This window comes from Passer domesticus, chromosome 2 (assembly GCF_036417665.1).
Source record: "Passer domesticus isolate bPasDom1 chromosome 2, bPasDom1.hap1, whole genome shotgun sequence".
Classification (NCBI taxonomy): Eukaryota; Metazoa; Chordata; class Aves; order Passeriformes; family Passeridae; genus Passer; species Passer domesticus.
The window spans coordinates 18,456,891-18,473,943 of NC_087475.1; the positions used below are offsets into that span (position 1 = coordinate 18,456,891).

Consider the following 17,053-nt stretch of genomic DNA (forward strand, 5'->3'; position numbering starts at 1 on the left):
GAAGCTGATCGTGTATGCATTAATCATGGCAGCTTGTGGGGGAATCTCCCCTGGGGCTGTACAAGGAGACATGTCCTTTGGGCATTCTGCAAAGGCAAGTCAAGGCAAACTGTTGCCTTGCTGGTGAGGGTAGAAAGAAAGCCTTGCTGTAACACACACCAGCAGTGGGACTCGGAGGAAGTTATGCAGAGCAAGAGTTTTCAGAATATTTCAGCACATAATAGGTACAGTCAGGGTCCCCTGGGATTTTCCAAAGCATTGGAGCAACTCAGGTGCTTTACACCTGCTTCCTGGAAATTCCTATGTTTTTCTTCTTCTTCCGAACTTGTAAATCTGTCTGATCATCTGAGCATTATGTACCCAAAAATGCCCAGGGCTAAGTGGGAAAGAGATGGTCCTAGAAACCTTCCTTAGATGTAGATCCAAGTTAACAGGCCAAATTGCAGCTGCCCCAAGGTAGCTTGCTCAGCCAAGTGCCCCACTGCTGCAGACTTTGTGGCAGCTGAGGGGACAGATTGCAAAGGCACCAGCAAAAGTGGTTATAGCATGAATTTGTAAAAGTGCAACCTAATAAAGTTTGATGGCAAAGTTCACTCTGTTACTCCATAGATGACATATACAATGAAAAATCAATTTGAAAAATCAAGTTGGAATTGAGCTAGAATAATTTACACAGAGACCAAAGACCGTCCCATTTATTCATGAGTCTCAGACTGGGCACCCTAAACACCTGATGGAGCATAGGTGCAGTTTGGTCCAATCTTAGTCTCAGGTTTGGACAATGATTTATGTCTAAAGGAATTGTTTCCTTGGTTATCATTGGTATTGATATAGCATGCTCTCAGCCACTTTCCAGTGATCTGTTGTGAATAAGGCACCTCTCCACCTTGGGTAAAGAAAATCTTTCAGTTGTCAGGTAAGGCATCTCAAAACTTGAGAGATATCCCAGCTCCAGGTGAGAGTCACTGGAGTGCAGTCCAGTTGAAATTTAGAGGGAGCTCAAAAGATCTGTCATAAGTAGGTCTCTCTGCCCCTCAGCCAGAGTGCCTGGCAGGGAGAGCTCAGAGACAGCTCCCTTAGTTTCTCATAGTTACTGGATAAGAGGTTTCTTTGTGGTCAGATTGCATACATTGGAAAAGGTGTACATGAGACTCCCTGTAACTTCAATTTTCTTCACAGAATCTTGAAAAAGCCACCTGCTATTAATGTATTAATGCACAACCAGAGTTCCAAGCTCCTGTGCATGTGTGTTCTCTGTGTTATGGCTCCTTTGTGGGTTTCCTGGAGGAGTTCTTAGCCCAGCTACAACAAAGACCTTTGCTTCCTTTGGAGCTGTACCAAACCACAGCTCATTTCATAAAGGGGTCAAGTGCATCTATTACATCCCCTTTCCACCACCCTGCACCACCCTGCAATGATCACACAGAGATCCAGTGTGCACTAGGATTTCAAAATACCTTTTCTTCTTTTTTTCTTTCTTTCTTTTTTTTTTTTTTTTAACGTGTTTCAAAGTGCCCTTGTAATTCTGCGTGGTCACATATAACCACTGTTTCAAGATTGCTGTGGTTTCATATCACCATTAATCAATGCAACACGTATTAACTAAGTACTTCATTCTGCTTTTGCATGATTTATTAGGTCTTCCTTCATTAATGTGTTTGATCAGAAAACTAATTAAACAATGAACTGTGACAGTAACACGTACTTTGCATTCATTATTAAAAACTGGTTTCTTGGAATAAAAATGTGGTAATGAACACTTGTGTTACCATGGGCTACACTTTATTTGCAATTAACTGAACTGTTATTAACACTAATCCTTGGCTTTCCCATTTATTAGCAAGCTAGATATGACAGTGCTAAAGACAAGCATGCTAAGTTTATTTCCAACACTAGTACTTTAAATACCAATGAGTAGGGAATAAGTTCCAAGAGGTGAATTACTATACAGGAACAGTCTATATATTAGCATCTGGGGTTTTTTTGAAAAAATGTAAGGCCTCATTTTTCACCTTCATTACCAGTCCCTGAGTATACTGATGACACATCTGGACTTTGCCATGTTGAACGTGAAGATATTATTATGTCTTCATGGATAAAGCAGTATTTAGTTCTACTACATAGAATTATTACTGTCCTGGTTTTGGCCAGGAGAGAGAGCTAATTTTTTCACAGTAACTGTGAGGGGGCAGAACCATGTGGGCATGATTGGGTTGTTATTCTATCCCACTCATGTCACTGCCAGGGACAGAAGTAAGGGACTCTTCCTTCTGGGAGGAAGGGTCACATTAAGGCTGTTGTGGTTTAGGAATGGTATTCCCCAATTTAGTATTTCCACCTAAAAGAAAACCTCAAGCGGCTCCCCTCCCTCCTCCAGTGAGAGAGACTAGAGGCAGAGATTATGAGTTGAGATAAGAATAATTTACAGCAACAAGATAAGAAAAACAAACAGCAACACCAACAGAATTAATAACAAAAGTGTACAGAGGAGGTGATTTACATGCAAAGTGTTCACTAAGGACCCCACAATGAACAGTGGTGGAAGGGTTTCACCCTCCTGCCACATTTTTTCTCAACCTGAAGCCACTCCCTTCTGAGAAGCAAGAATCTCTTATTCCCACTTCCCAGCTGTGAGAGATGATATAGAATAAGAACCTAGACATGCTCGCCCGGGTTCCACCTATTCAAGGCTGTTGTAAAATATTAACCCTGTCCTGGCTACTAAAACCAGGACATTATTTTAATAAATTTTAAAACTGTTTGCTCAGTTACTCTTTGGAATGCATTCTTGCATGATTGTGATTAATTTTCCCATTGTTTATTGAGCTTGGTTCATGCCAGTCAGGTTACCCCTGCTGTCAGATATTCAGAGCTCACAGACAGCAGAGCTGCTTACCTGCCTGAAATTCACTCCACACACTTTCCACCTTCTCATACTGAGAATAGCACTCAGGGGACATAGTGGGTGTTTTTTTCTCACAGTGTTTTCTGAGGAAAGCCTCTCATATATTTGTGTAATGGAAGAGTAAGAATATATAAAAATAACTATTCCACACCCATAAAGAGGAAAGTACTCAGTATCACTTTTCATTACATGCCACACTGCTGTTTAAATGCCCTCTTCCTCATCATAGCTGGGGATTGACACAATAATCCAGCAAGCTGGCTTGATTCCTCAAACTGGAAACCCAGTTTTGTTGTTTTCAGAAACACTGCATGCCTGGAATCCTGCATTCATATGGGCCTTATTAAAATGTATAATTTTGAGAACCAGTTTCCCATTTATTCCCCTGTTCATCCAACTGTAGCTTTAGTATTCTACACCATGTTTAGGTACTTGGGAGTGAATTTCCTCAGTGACAGTTTCAGATACTGCTCAGATCCTGTCCCAGATGAGGCTGGCCATCAGCTGATCAGCTGTTTAACCAGTAGGACACTTGGAGCAATACATTTCTGTAATGGGTGTTAGTTTGTGCCAGGGAAAGTGAGCATTCCAGTGAGAGGGAGCTTCCCACCTTTCCTGTAATCAGCTGCCAGTGTACCATTGCCATGTGACTTACAGAATGCACACTTGCTCCATCTGGGTGAGTTAGTGAAGTACTTGCCTGCACCTGTCCTTCACTTTTAGCTGTCTACCACATACTACACAAACCCCTGTGCTCTGATGGAGAGCAAAGATAAGCAAGAAGAAATCATCAGTGTATTATCAGTGTACATTTCTTACAAATTCTGTTTCTGAACAGATGTCCACCTTCCCCACTGCACTCAGATGAGTGTAGCAATGATCCTCCTCTAAATAGCTACTTACTCTCATTCTTACCAGCACCTACTTTCCTTTTTTAAATTGGTGTCTTACTAGAAGAAAGATGCATCTCTCTGTTTTCTGTCTTATGCAGAAGCCAGAGCACGCATACCCTACACATGCAAGAAATATGTAAGAGCCAAGCTTCTGTGTGTGTTAAAAAGAAATGGGCTGCTCTTTTGAATAAGGGAAGGATGTTTAATTAAAATGGTTTTGAAATTCATTGATTCATTGCACTGCTACTCTCATAAATTTTAAGCTTTTTCTCACTATGAATTTAGAAATATATACATTCTACACATATTCTCTGTTTCACCTGAAAATTTTAACAAGATACAATCAGTATCACAGCTCAACCTCCAATTCTCCCATCACTAAAAACAGACTTTTATTCAGAATTCTTTAACAGATTTAATTTCACTAGACAATATAGTGCAAGTACCAGGATGTATTGAAGCATTCTAATGTTGCACTATAACATGCTTAACACTTATACACTACTAGACAAAAATACTATTTCAGCATTTGCCATACTTGCAGTATGGTAAATATATTATCCAAGCTTTGTGGGCTTTTACAGAGCTTGATACACCTCACAGCTCCCTGATATTGCACATTCTAGAAACCATCATTAATTGTAATGTAGATAAAATAACACTATTATCTGCAGGGAGGGGGAGAAAAAAAAAAGAAAACAAAAAAAGCCCTAGCACTTCTTCATGCAAGACACACAATCCTTTCATTTAAACAAAGATAATTTAAGGACGCCATTAGCTGTTATCTGAGATAAAGGTTTAAACGTCAAACCTATGAAAAATTAACTCTGATAAGTAGGCAAACGTGCCTCTACCTGACCCACAGCACTGTCACTTGTTTCGCTCTCCCCACAGTTTGCTGTGTCACTCTGTTGTTCTGCGTTATCAGCTCCCAGCCTGGGGCTGAGCTTTCAGGCCGTGTGCCGTTTGAGCACTCTTGGTGTCGTACTTCAGAAAGTTATCTCAGGCGTTTTCTGAAGGTCTGAGTGTGGATGTTTTTCCCAAGTGGATGCTGGAAACAGAATGCTTTATTTTATCCTGTGCCAGCTTAGCTGCAGCCCACACTCCCTGTGCAGACCTCTGAAAGGGATTTTGGCTTGTAATATACTTCACAGTTCATTCTGAGCTCAGAGGCCACAGATCTGCACACACGTTTCTGTTATGGGCAATGCCAGAGATCCCTTTAAGGTGACATGTATTTATGCCTTTATTGCAAGGCCGGGCACAGACCCTCAGAGCCAAAGCAATTTCATGTTGTCCTGGCATTGTCCAGCTTCATTGAACTGTTAAAGTAAAGCTTACTAAATTCTTCTAGCTGCCTTAGGATAGGGTAGAATGTGGAGAAAAGTGTTTCAAGGGAAATTGTAATGCTGAATATTTAATGAACATTTGTCAACAAGATCCTGAGCTACAGACATGATGAAGAATGATGCTCTACAGAAAAAACAGTCACTTCAGAGAAGACCACACATAGAGATCAGACTGTGACAGAGTGCTTCTGCCCTGCCAGTTGCTCTGAAGAGCATCTGCTCCAGAACCTTGTCTCCATGGGAACATCTTCCTCTTGAAGCTGTTTTAACTCAGTATTATTTTGTCCTAGATTTTGTATTTCTGCCAGTACATAAGCTGGCCATACAAGAATTAGATATCCAATGCCTCTAGAATATGTGATTTATCCCCCTGTTTTTGTGAATAAAAATCCACTAACTTGTTGATAGAAAACTACGAATGGAATGTGTTTTACATTTCTATTTGCATTTTGCTAATTACTGCAGCATCTTGCAGCTGAATGCCTGATGAAAGAAAAGAAAGAAGAGTTTTAAGGCCCATTCACTATGAAGAGTGGTTAGAGAGAAACAAGTTAAAATGAAAGCATAGGAGCTGCTAATTTGCTAGGCATTGCTTTTCAGATAACTGTTTTATAAGTTCTTATTTATTCCCCAAAATGTTTGCTGATGAGGCTTTACATTACAGTGCTTCTGCCAGTTATAACTCATCTCCTCACCTATGGGGGTGGTTACTTGGTGGATATCCCTCCAGAGTAGCAAATAAGTTGTGTAGCTGAAGATCCATGGATCTCAAGGATCTCCCATTTATACTCTCACTCTTCTATCTGGGGAAGGGAAGTGTCCACACTCTACAATGTTTACTGCATTCCTGTCAGACTAATTTGTTGCCTTTGAACACAGGCAGCCCAAAACTTTCGCAGACTTACTGCTATTTCAGAATTATTTGTGTAGCAGTCTGGGCCTCAGTCTGCATCAGGGGGGCAGAACAAATGTCTGTACTTTTTTTTTCCGGTTATACAAAGTACTACTTGAGCACAAAGACAGCCAGCCTTCTGTCACTACACAGAAGATATACAGACTCACTTAAAAACAAAAAAATTGCCCAATTTTACAGTTATTTGCAGGAACATGAAGATCCCACAGATATAAACCAGCTGCTGTACATTGATATTTCAGCCTTCAAAGAGCTCTTCTTCCTTCTATATTGAGCACTTCCCATGCTAGGAAGCTTTAGATGGATTATTTATGCCTTTCCAATGTCCTGTTAGACTCACAATGTTGTGTACTACAGGAAGGAAAATATGTGCCGATTTTGGAGTCAGATTTGTTTTTTCTTAAAGGATTGAAGAAATAATGTTCTCCAAGAGCAGCATTTTCTTGCTGAATTATCCTGAAGCAATTTTGCTGCAAACATGACTCTAATTAGACATTGCACTTTAAAAGTCATTACCACTCTGTCAGCTACTCAAGCATCATTGGAGACAAAAAGCAGATGTTGCTGGGGAATGCCTGCATTCTTCAGACCAGCCTTGACTTTATCCTTCTTATCATGGTACAGTCAAGACAAATGTATGATTTTGTATCTCAAGTAAAACTGTCAGATTTCATCCCAATTAATGGGTGTTAACACTCAGGCAAGCCTTTTCTTTTCATGCATACCATTTTATCAGACATTTTTTCAAAATGGGAAACAAAACATATCACTCAAAAGTAAGTGTTATAGAAAGAGCCTTTAGACTAGAGTTAAACCAAGAATAGTTTCTAAAGCCAAACATTTTATTTGACCAAAACCCACCAAGCCCCTTTCCCTGTAATTTCTGTGCACTTTTTTAAAATGTTCAGAAGGCTGTACATTCTAAAACACATATAAGTAAAATATGTATGTATGCTATCACACAGTTGTTGGAAATACTTAGAGAACAGAGAACAGAAGTCCAAACTGAATAGGACATGGAAACTGAAGTATGAGGAATCTTAGGTAGAGACCCACTGGAAGGAAGCTCAGCTCCTGGGAGCTGGTCTTTCACCCTGCTGTTAGTTCCTGAGGCAGATAACACCAAAAAGATGCTTGTGTATTTTCTGGTCCCAGTAAGTCTGACTGGAGCACTCTCTCTCCTGTCTGGTCCTAGGAAAGGTGATCACGGTTCCATCCAAATTTACTGGCTACACATGAAACAACAGAGAAGGTCAGTGAGTTGCACTTACTACCACCAGCACCTGAGAAGAAGAGGGCCATAAGGAAAGTAAAGATTATTTCCCAAGGGACATTTTAGATCTGAAAGATAAACATGCAGAGAGTTCCTGTGCCTGAAAGCAACACAGCAGTCTGCTTGGCACATCTGGGGGCAGGCCCAGCACTCCTCAGCAGCAGCAGCAGCAGCAGCAGCAGATTTCTGTACATTCCTGCAGCCCCCCACACACCTACAATGTGCAGGATGCACACAGGCTGCAAACCCATACGACTGTGCCACAATCAAAAAATGAACCTGCAATTCACACAGCAAAATATCTCTTTCATGTTACCATCAAATGTGCTCTGCTGAGTAATAGCAGAAACGAGCCACCTGAAAGAGGCAGCTGGTCCCAAGCTTGCTACTCAGAATGTTTTAATTTATGCGTTCTTTTAGACTCTTTCACCTTATTTTGGAAAAATCACACAACCTCCTAATATTTTCTTTCTAAATATAGTGCAAATTTTCTTCCTAGATGCAGTGCAAACTTTCTTGAGTATTTGAAAGCATATAACTGCGTCTCTCACTGTATTTCACTGAATTTGTGTGACTAAAAAATTCAAAGCAAATGTAGAGTGAATGAAAGCATTTGGGTTTTTCTGAACATGTTTTGTCATACTTTAAGGATAAAAATTCTTATCCAAGATGTACTCAGACAATTTTATGAGAAGCAGCTGAGATCATTTGGTTTGCTCAGCCTGGAGGAGACTGAAAGGAGATGCCATTGTGAACTGCAACATCCTCAGATGGGAAAAGGAGGGGCAGGAACTAATCTCCACTCTGACAACTGATGACAAGACCTATAGGACCAGCATGAACCTGAGTCATGGGAGGCTTGGGTTGGGTATCAGAGAAGGTTCTTCATTAAGAGGATGTTTGGGGCCTGGAACAGGCTCCCCGGGGAAGTGGTCATGGCACCAAGCCTGACAGAGTTCAATAAGTGCTTGAACTATGCTCTCAGGAACAGGGTGTGATTCTTGAAGTGTCGTGGGCAGGGCTAAGAGTCAGACTCCATAACCGTTGTGGGTCCCTTGCAACTCAGGATATTCTGTGATTATGTGAAATAATGTAGTTATTTTCACCAGGTACTTCTAATATGTATTTCAAATGTTCTCTAATATATCAGACTCAAAGAATTATTTGTAAGCATTCCAGACATCTTTTCACATTCAATGTTCAAGAAATCTGTATTTCTCTGTGTTCTGTACTTCAGATATACCCTTCAAAGGAAGAAAGGAGTCCTTACAGATCTTCAGGTGCTTATGGTATTGACAGCTCTCAAGGTTAAGTGCTGAAGTTTAAACATAAGCAGTAGCAGAAAAGAAAATATTTTCTTCACTTGTACCTCTACAATTTTCAGTGCCCATAAGAAAATGTTCTCTTTAGCTCTTTGTTCCTTCCTTTTGTTACTATAACTATAGCTGCTTTTAGAACTCACCAAAGAGCAATGCAAACACAAATTAAGAATATAAGTTTCCAGTAAACACAGTATCAAGAATTTTTCATGTGGGCTACTGCCAAAAGTTAATTCTGAAGGCTCTTTAGTCAGTACATGCTTCAGAGCACAATAAAACAAAATCTTTTAAGGCAGGCAGTCACAGGCTCTGAAGGATATCACATAGAGCACAATGACATTTAAAGAGGCTTCAGAAGTTCTGTTAAGTGCAACCTGTATCTAAGTCAAGGCATTATGTCTCAAACTTGCAGCTGTACGTTTTAATATTTTGCTTCAATGTGACATTAACTCCCTTTGGCATCTTTCGAAATCATAAATCCATACAAATCAAAAGTTTAAATATTGTCAAGATAAATAAAAATGTAGTGATGTGCCTGGAGGGACTCTTAAGGTCTTTGGTTCCTGTTAGAAACTCTGTCACCAGACTGAGATGTTGGGCTGATTTTCCTATTTCTAATGGAGATAGCATATAGTAAAGCAGGGCAATCCCAACGAAGGCAGGAAATGTCAAGGAGGACTCCATTGATATCAGAAGGCTAATTAATTACTTTACTATACTATATTATTCTATACTATTACACTACATCTCAACTGAATCTGCACAAGCACCCAACTGCACTCAACCTCATGACTGTCAGCCAACAGTCCCAACACACACACGTGGATTCATTTGGTCAATGAATCAAAACACTCACACCGGAATCCAATCAAGCAAATTCCTTCAGGTAAATAATCTTCCACAATGCATTCCACTTGTGAACAACTAGAGGTGCAGCAACTGAGGTAAGAATTGTTTTTTCTTTCTCTAAGGTTCAGAGAATGTGAATCCCAGAAATATCCTTGGGAAGTTGTGCCTTGCTTTTCTGTGTGAAGAGAAATGCGGCTGCAGTAGCACAGTGCTGGGTACTGCCAGAGCTGAACCTGGGGGAATGGGCAATGCACTGCTGAGTCTGATGCCTTTCTTAGTGCACTGTGTGCCATTCTTGCTCCCCACTCGTCTCAGTTGTGTTGTATTTTTTTAATACAAGCAGTTCTGCACACGACAACAGGGAAAGGAATTAAAAACCTGAGGAGGATTTCTCCATGTTGTGTCCACAACCTCAATTTCTCCTGTACCAAGTGACTAATTTGTAACACACAACAGGCTCAGGCTCAGGTTTTCCCTCCCTGTCCTTGTTTAGTCATGAGCGGGAGGAGCTTGCTGCTCAACTGGGACCACTGCCTGCTATTCAGCCTACAGGATTTCCCCTGTAAGTGGATCAAAAACTTACACTCAGAATTGCAACTGTTCTTCTGCTGAATGACAATTTTTTTCTTTACCTTTATTTCCATGAAAAGGTGTAACATCTAAAGAAAACATTTTCATAAAAAAACAGATGGAGGAGTAATTATAAATCAGCTCCAAAAAAAAGTCAGGCTATTGGTCTAAGGTTGTTGTGCTCTGGAATAGAAAAAAGCTGCCTTATATGTAAAATGCTCCATAAACTTTTCATGCTATACTGACGACTAATTAAGACAATTAATAATGGCACACTGACAAGTCTGCTGCTCTTACTATCATAATGAGTTTGCAGCTTCATTCATCTGCCACTGTACTCAGGGGACACCAAACAGATTTGTATTAGACCATTAAGCATTGTTGATTTTTAATGTAGATCAAATAGAACCAAGTCCTACCCAAAGACAAAAAGTTCTAGGGTCTTGAAAGATATACAGACTTTTATCTCTTGTATGGACCCCTCACAGTATTAAAAAAGGATGGGGAAGCATAAAGGTGTGCACACACACACACAAAGATCCAACTGTATGCATATTTCATATGTGAAATATTTCATATTTCACATATATACAACTGCATGCATATTTCCCTCTGAATGTGAGAACTAAATAAGGAGAGAGGGAACTGTGAGTGAGAGAAAGTGAGAGTCTCCATTCTTGAAGATTTTCAGAAGTCATTTGGACATGGTCTTGGACAATCATCTGTGGGTATTCCTGCTTTAGCAGGGGAGTTGGACCAGGTGACCTCCAGAGGTCCCTTCCTATCTCAACCACCCTGTGACTCTGATTTTGTGATTTCTACAACTAGAAACAATAACAGTAAAAATCAAAAAACTAAACTCTATTCTGTGGAAATACGATGCAGAAATTCAGATTTTGCTATCTCCTTAGCACTAGTATGATTTCAGAAGAATTAAAAGGAGTAAATGTGGCACACATAAAAAGTCCATCTCTCCATTCATCCATCTGCAAAGTGCTCTGACAGCACTTGTCCTAGAGCATGGTGACAGGATGTAGGGATATCAAGAACATGTTTTTTTGTACTGCCTTTTCTGCTTGCACCCCTGAGTTAGGATCTATCCTCAACTATAATTTCATGCTTGTTTTTCCTTCTGCTCTGCTTTTGTGCAAATGGAAATTGAATCCCTTGTCCTAAGCTGAAATGGCAGCCTTCCCATAGCTACTGTGAGCATCAGAGGAGTCTGCTGACTGTCAGTCAGTGCCTCCAGCTATGACTTATTTTGATGCTGTAATTGTCTCATGAAATGCTAAGGTCTACTGTGCAGAAGTAAAACTATTATTAGTGACTTTAAAATGTACTCAGTATCTGCCCACACCTTCAGTAACCAAAAGTTCAACTGGCAACCTACCAACTCCAAGAAGAAAAGGATCTTAAATTGAAATAGCAAGATCCTTGAAAAGTGTCCTTGCAAATATCATGAAATTTGTGGCATACAGCCATTAGAGCTGAAGATTTTGTAAACTCTAAGTGAACTCACCTGTAAACTAGGAGTTTGTTTGCATGTCTCTTGGGCATCAGTACTAAGTATTAATGCTTTACTGTCCCACAGAAGAAAGGGAAAAAGCATCTGCAGAAAAAGCAGATGAGCAAAAATATACAAAGGGCAGAATGGTTCACCAGAGATGCAGACATCTGCTTGTGTTAAAGTATTACAGAGAGAAAGGTCATGAGAGTGAGAACAAGGTCCCTTGGCCCCACCACCACTCAGCCTTATGTGTCAGCATTTCAAAAATAAGATGTTTGCTTTATCTTGCTGAAGATACCTAAAGGTTATAAGATAATAAATTCCATGTAACAAAAGTGGCTGATTGGATACAGTGTGCAGGGATGGCCAAGCCTAGGGCTGTGATTAATCAAGTTCAATACCCTATTTCCAAGAGCAGTTAAGTGCCACATGTTTCAGAGAATGTTACAAAAACAGCCTGTCATGGACAATTAAGGGAATTACTTTTTCATGGAGAAAATAATCTTTCAGGCTCTGGGTCTTAATCAACAGAACCCAGGATTGATCTGTGAATCCAGTCCCTTGCTATTTTAAGCATCCACAGCTTGTAATGTCTTTCAGGAAGTGATCAAAAAGAATTGGTTAAGCCCTGAACTGTGAAAGTTTATCACATTACTCTAAGTGGATCTGTCTCCACTGTAACTATGATATATCTACACATTTCTTTTTCATCCCTGAATTCCTCACATCACTAATGTTTTATGACAAAATGCAGCATATGCTAATACCGTATATTTGTTGGCAGGCTTTAATTTTACATCCTTTCAAAGCAGCTCAGATTCAGGAAGCAAATGTGTGTGTTGTAATGCCTTAAATTGAAATGCTGAATTGTTGCAGTCCCTGAGGGAACTGGGTTGTTTAGTCTGGACAGCAGGAGGATCAGGGGGAACCTCATTGCTCTCAATCACCTGAAGGGAGGTTGTAGTGAGGTGGGGGTTGGTCTCTTCTGACATGTCTCAAGTGAAAGGATGAGAGGAAATGGCCTGAACTTGTGCCAAGGGCAGTTCAGATGAGGTATTAGAAAAATTGTCTCACTAAAAGAGTGGGTAGCATTGGAATAGGCTGCTCAGGGAAGTGGTGGAGTCACTGTCCCCGAAAGTGTTTAAGAAGCATCTGGATGTGGCACCTGGGGATATGATTTAGAGGCGATTATGGTGCTGCTGGGATGATGGTTGTACTGGATGATCCTGAAGGTCTGTTCCATCCTTAATGATCCTGTGACACCTACAGTTAATTTCAACATGAGCAAAATACAATGTACAGCAATGGGAAGGCCAGAAGCTGTACTTCAAGGACCAATTTTGAACCTGGTTGAACCCCAGACATTTGACTTAAGAACTCAATAAAGCCAAATCCACAGACTCAAGATACCTCACCTGGGCTAAGAAGTGACAACACATAAATACATTGCTAGCAGTTTAATTCTGATTTTTCTTAAAAGCTAGTCCATTGCCTCAACCACCTCTTAGTGTGCTTTCCTCAGATTGGCATTTTGGAACATAGCCAAGCATTTCTTGAATTGCTGTTGCATCCATTTATGTACCAAAACATTTTCTGTGTGTTAACTACAGATGCAAATATGTCACTGGTGTCCCTGTGCCCAGGACTTGAAGCACCTGTATGAAGTTTAAATTGTAGGTGGTTCCTAGTTTTCCACGAGTGGCTGCCATCAGATTCAGCAACATTACAGTTAGCAACTCAGCTGTCTGAAGAAGGGAGATTTAGTTTAAAATTGAGAAATAGTAGATAATTTCTCATCTGCTTGTGGCAGGAACTTTTATATAAAATGTTTCACAAATTTAAGACTGAAAACTTTTCACTGATCTTTTCTTGTTTTATGAGTCTCATAATTGTGAAAATGAGGCCTGAAATGCTTATTTTAAAGTTTTTTCTTATTTATTCAAAAACAAATGTAAAAGAATCTTATAAAGACTCAGAGAACTCATTTAATTACTCTCAGTTAATGTTAGAAATTATTGCACTGTGCAGTCTGAAAGTTATAAATCAGTTAAAATAAAAAGTTTAGAGAAGAGACTAGAATCTATAATTAAATCTTTGAGTGTAAATTTCTATCTTACATAATGTGAATGTGGGCTCTTTACAACTCCATAATTTCCTAGAGAGAAGTTTTAAAGGTGATAACATGGAGTGACTGGTGCAAAAAAGAGAGTTAATAGCTGTGTTGTAAGCCTGAAGTTTAAATAGGTCATGAGTGTGTCAATCTGCACAGGTGTGTGGGTTGAAAATTTCAGATTAAACTGGTTTTGTTATCCAATGGGGTTTTGGCAAAATGCATATTTTCTCCTTAATGAAAAAGTTATTGCAATGATTTGGAAATATCCTCCTCCTAGGTCAGAGAAGTTATATTTCAGTCATCTCCTCTACTAGTTCTCCCCTACTGGCTACTTTCAGTGGCTAACTTCATTTTCAGGTCATTGACACTCACGATGAAAAGGGCTCCTCTCTCACCAGAAGGGTGACTCTTGCTTCTGTCATATATAGTATATAGAGAGGAATGGAAATTTAAGGCAACCAAACTACAGCCTCCATGAGACATCATGAAATTGCTTTCAAGCTGAGAAGCTACAAGCTCTTGGTATGATTTTTGGGTGGGCCAAAATATTTAAATTTGTGCTTGAAAAAATGCTAGCACTTTCAAATCCATTTCATTTGCATGTTGTTTTTTTTTTGTTTTTTTTTTTTTTGTAACATCTTAAAATGTGTATCAACTAAAAGGAGAAAAATGCATAGACAAACATCAGACAAGAGCAGATGGGCATTACACCATTAGGGATGTCAGTTTGGGTGGTTAAATTACACTTTTTTCACAGCTACAATGTGCTGCAATCACCAGCCAGCTCATATTGCCAGAATGGTGTGAGGACACAAATTGACCATGGGAATCTGATACAGCAATTTCCCTTTCTCCCAGTGAAGCAAAGATTTCAATATCTTTATTTGTGTTTGCTTACAAAAATAACATTTCTTGACTTTTGTTGAAAAAAGGCTTCATGAAGGAACTGCACAGGCCCAGCTGGGGCCCACTTAGTTATTGTGCAAAACCCCTGAGATGCAACTGGCTGCTCTGGGAAGTTTCTGGCATCTTCTTAAACACAGAGAAAAGAGTCAACAGGAGACTGAACCCTTTCCAGGAGACGGAACCCTTTCCAGGAGGGCTCTTCCATTCTTGTGTGTTGCATACAAAACTGAGGAGAGGGAGTGCTACAAGATTTTTTTTCCGTCTCAATCATGGTCCAGTCTGAAACTGACACTGCAGAGTTTTAAAGCCATTTCTGTTTACAAATTCGAAACACATGGGGCCTACACCATAAAATGGTGTCACGGCTGTAATATCTGTCAGTTCCAATGGAAGCTGGGCAATTTTCTCAGCACAGAAACATCAAACTTGCAACCTCAGTTCATTGCAACCTTATGATCTCTTGGTTTATAAACCTGCCACTACAGCTTACTTCCATAAACTCAAATTGAAATTGCTTTAGTGCAATAATGTCTGGTCTATTAACTTACAAATTGTCTTGATCCTTTGAAGATGGTAGGAGTTGCATTCCTCAACAAAATCAGAAAAATAATAATAAAAAAAATCTCTTTTCTCTTGCACAGAAAATGTTAGCCTACTGCATAGTATCTGATATGAACTCTACAGCACAGGGAAGTAAATCTGTATTTGGTCTATTTGGTAAACAAACCTAGAGCTCAGAGCATGCCTGAGCCACAGGGACCAGTTTATAAGTTAACAAATCATAAGGTTTCAGGGAAGGGAAGTGCCAAGTCTGATGACTATCTGATAAGAAAATTGTTTATGGAGAAAAAACTTAAATTTGCTTTCAGTGAATATTTGAGCAAGTAAGTTTCATTTTCCCTAAATACTTTTGGCAGAAGAAAATAACTTATCTACAGAAAGGGAAAACAAAACAGAAAAGGTTGTGGATGATTTTCTATGAAATTACAAGTTAAGAACCAAAAGTTCTTTCAGTAATACTGTAATAAGTATATTTTCTTGAGTAGTTACCAAGAGCTTTTTGAAGGTACCCAGTAGGCAGATAGGACATACACCCACAGACACCATTCAGCCAACTGTAACACAGAAGAAATCAAACTCTTTTTCTCTTTCTGTATTTTTAATGCAATTGCAATATTATTTTGATTTTAAAAAAATCGCAACTTTTCTTAAGAAAGTATTTAAACAATTTTTGTTTGTTTCTCTGGTTTAAATTCTCTTTGGGCTTGAAGTTAAATTATAAACTCAGAAAAGACATCATGGATCACATCACTACGCCTTTAGGGACAACTATTGGCATAGAAGCCACTTATATCAGCTGAAGAAGTGATAAACTTTCTAGTGGCTAACTTAAACTTCCCTTTTTTTCATATTTTTTTTTTTTTTAATTCTCTTCTTTAGTTATATTTTCTTCTCTCCCAGAGCTTTGTACCAAAGCACACATCAAAGACAGAGCCTGTGATGATGGATATCCGGCATGATTCTTCTCAGCACTCAGTGGGCTTTTCCTAGCATCTCCCAGTTGCTTCTTCCTGACTGTATTCATTATCTGCCTTCAAAGCAGTCCCACAGACCTCCCTTCTCAGGAGGATCTAAGAGTTCTTACACAGCTCCCACTGTGCATTGGCGAAATCTGCTCAGGACTGTCTTCACCAATTTGTGTGAGCAGTTTCGCTTCATATATTTCTTGAACATTTTTGAAATTTAAATAGCAAGTTTGGTTAATTCAGCATACACTCATAATTAGTTTCCTCCTGATTCCTTTTTGCCTCTCATTTCCAAGTGGAAAATTGTCACTCAGAGACATTCTTTAAAGAGCAAGGTGCTTTCAAATTACCTGGAAAGATTCACACTGAGTCCAGATGAGCCTGACTTGAAAGAGAAGATGTTCCAGTTTTCTTTCAGCTCCTTGTCGTGTTATCCTGCAGTCTTGATTGCTTATATGTGAATATTGAATGATTAACACCAATGTTCCAGGGCTGAGTTCCCAGTCCACCAGTGCCAGTTCAAGCACCACCACATGACATCCCAAACTTACCCAGCCTTCCAATGCAGGGTCAGATCAGCCACCTCCACAGAAAAGAATCATGCAACTGCACCACTGTTCATGTCATTTTGTGCCTGTAAATCTACTTGCCCAGCTATGGAAAGCTACACTAAACTCTCAGGAAACATTTACTTATGCAGCTGTGAGATGGGTTGCAGAGCAAAGTGCCCAGATCCTGAATCAGGGCTGCCATCTCACTCATGATGGGAAAGGAGATTGCCATGAGATTTTACATGATGGAAATGGTGCAGTGCAGCAAAGCTCTTGGAATAAAAGAATTTGAAGAATTAATCGGCTTGTTTTGAGGCATGGTGATGGCATGGGATTTGACTTGAGGCTGCTCATGTCCGACACTGTCATTTCTTGCACT

General features: G+C 39.7%; 1 long non-coding RNA gene across 2 annotated transcripts; it reads left to right on the forward strand.

The window, feature by feature from the left end:
• The first annotated feature begins 9,567 nt into the window (after positions 1 to 9,567).
• LOC135295221 (uncharacterized) lies at positions 9,568 to 16,816 on the forward strand. Of its 2 annotated transcripts, XR_010357248.1 has the most exons (3): positions 9,576 to 9,596; positions 9,995 to 10,063; positions 16,038 to 16,816. It is a non-coding gene; the product is annotated as an uncharacterized LOC135295221 (long non-coding RNA). The 2 variants fall into 2 exon arrangements; XR_010357249.1 differs by lacking the exon at positions 9,995 to 10,063 and having other exon boundaries at positions 9,568 to 9,596.
• The last annotated feature ends 237 nt before the right edge of the window (positions 16,817 to 17,053 follow it).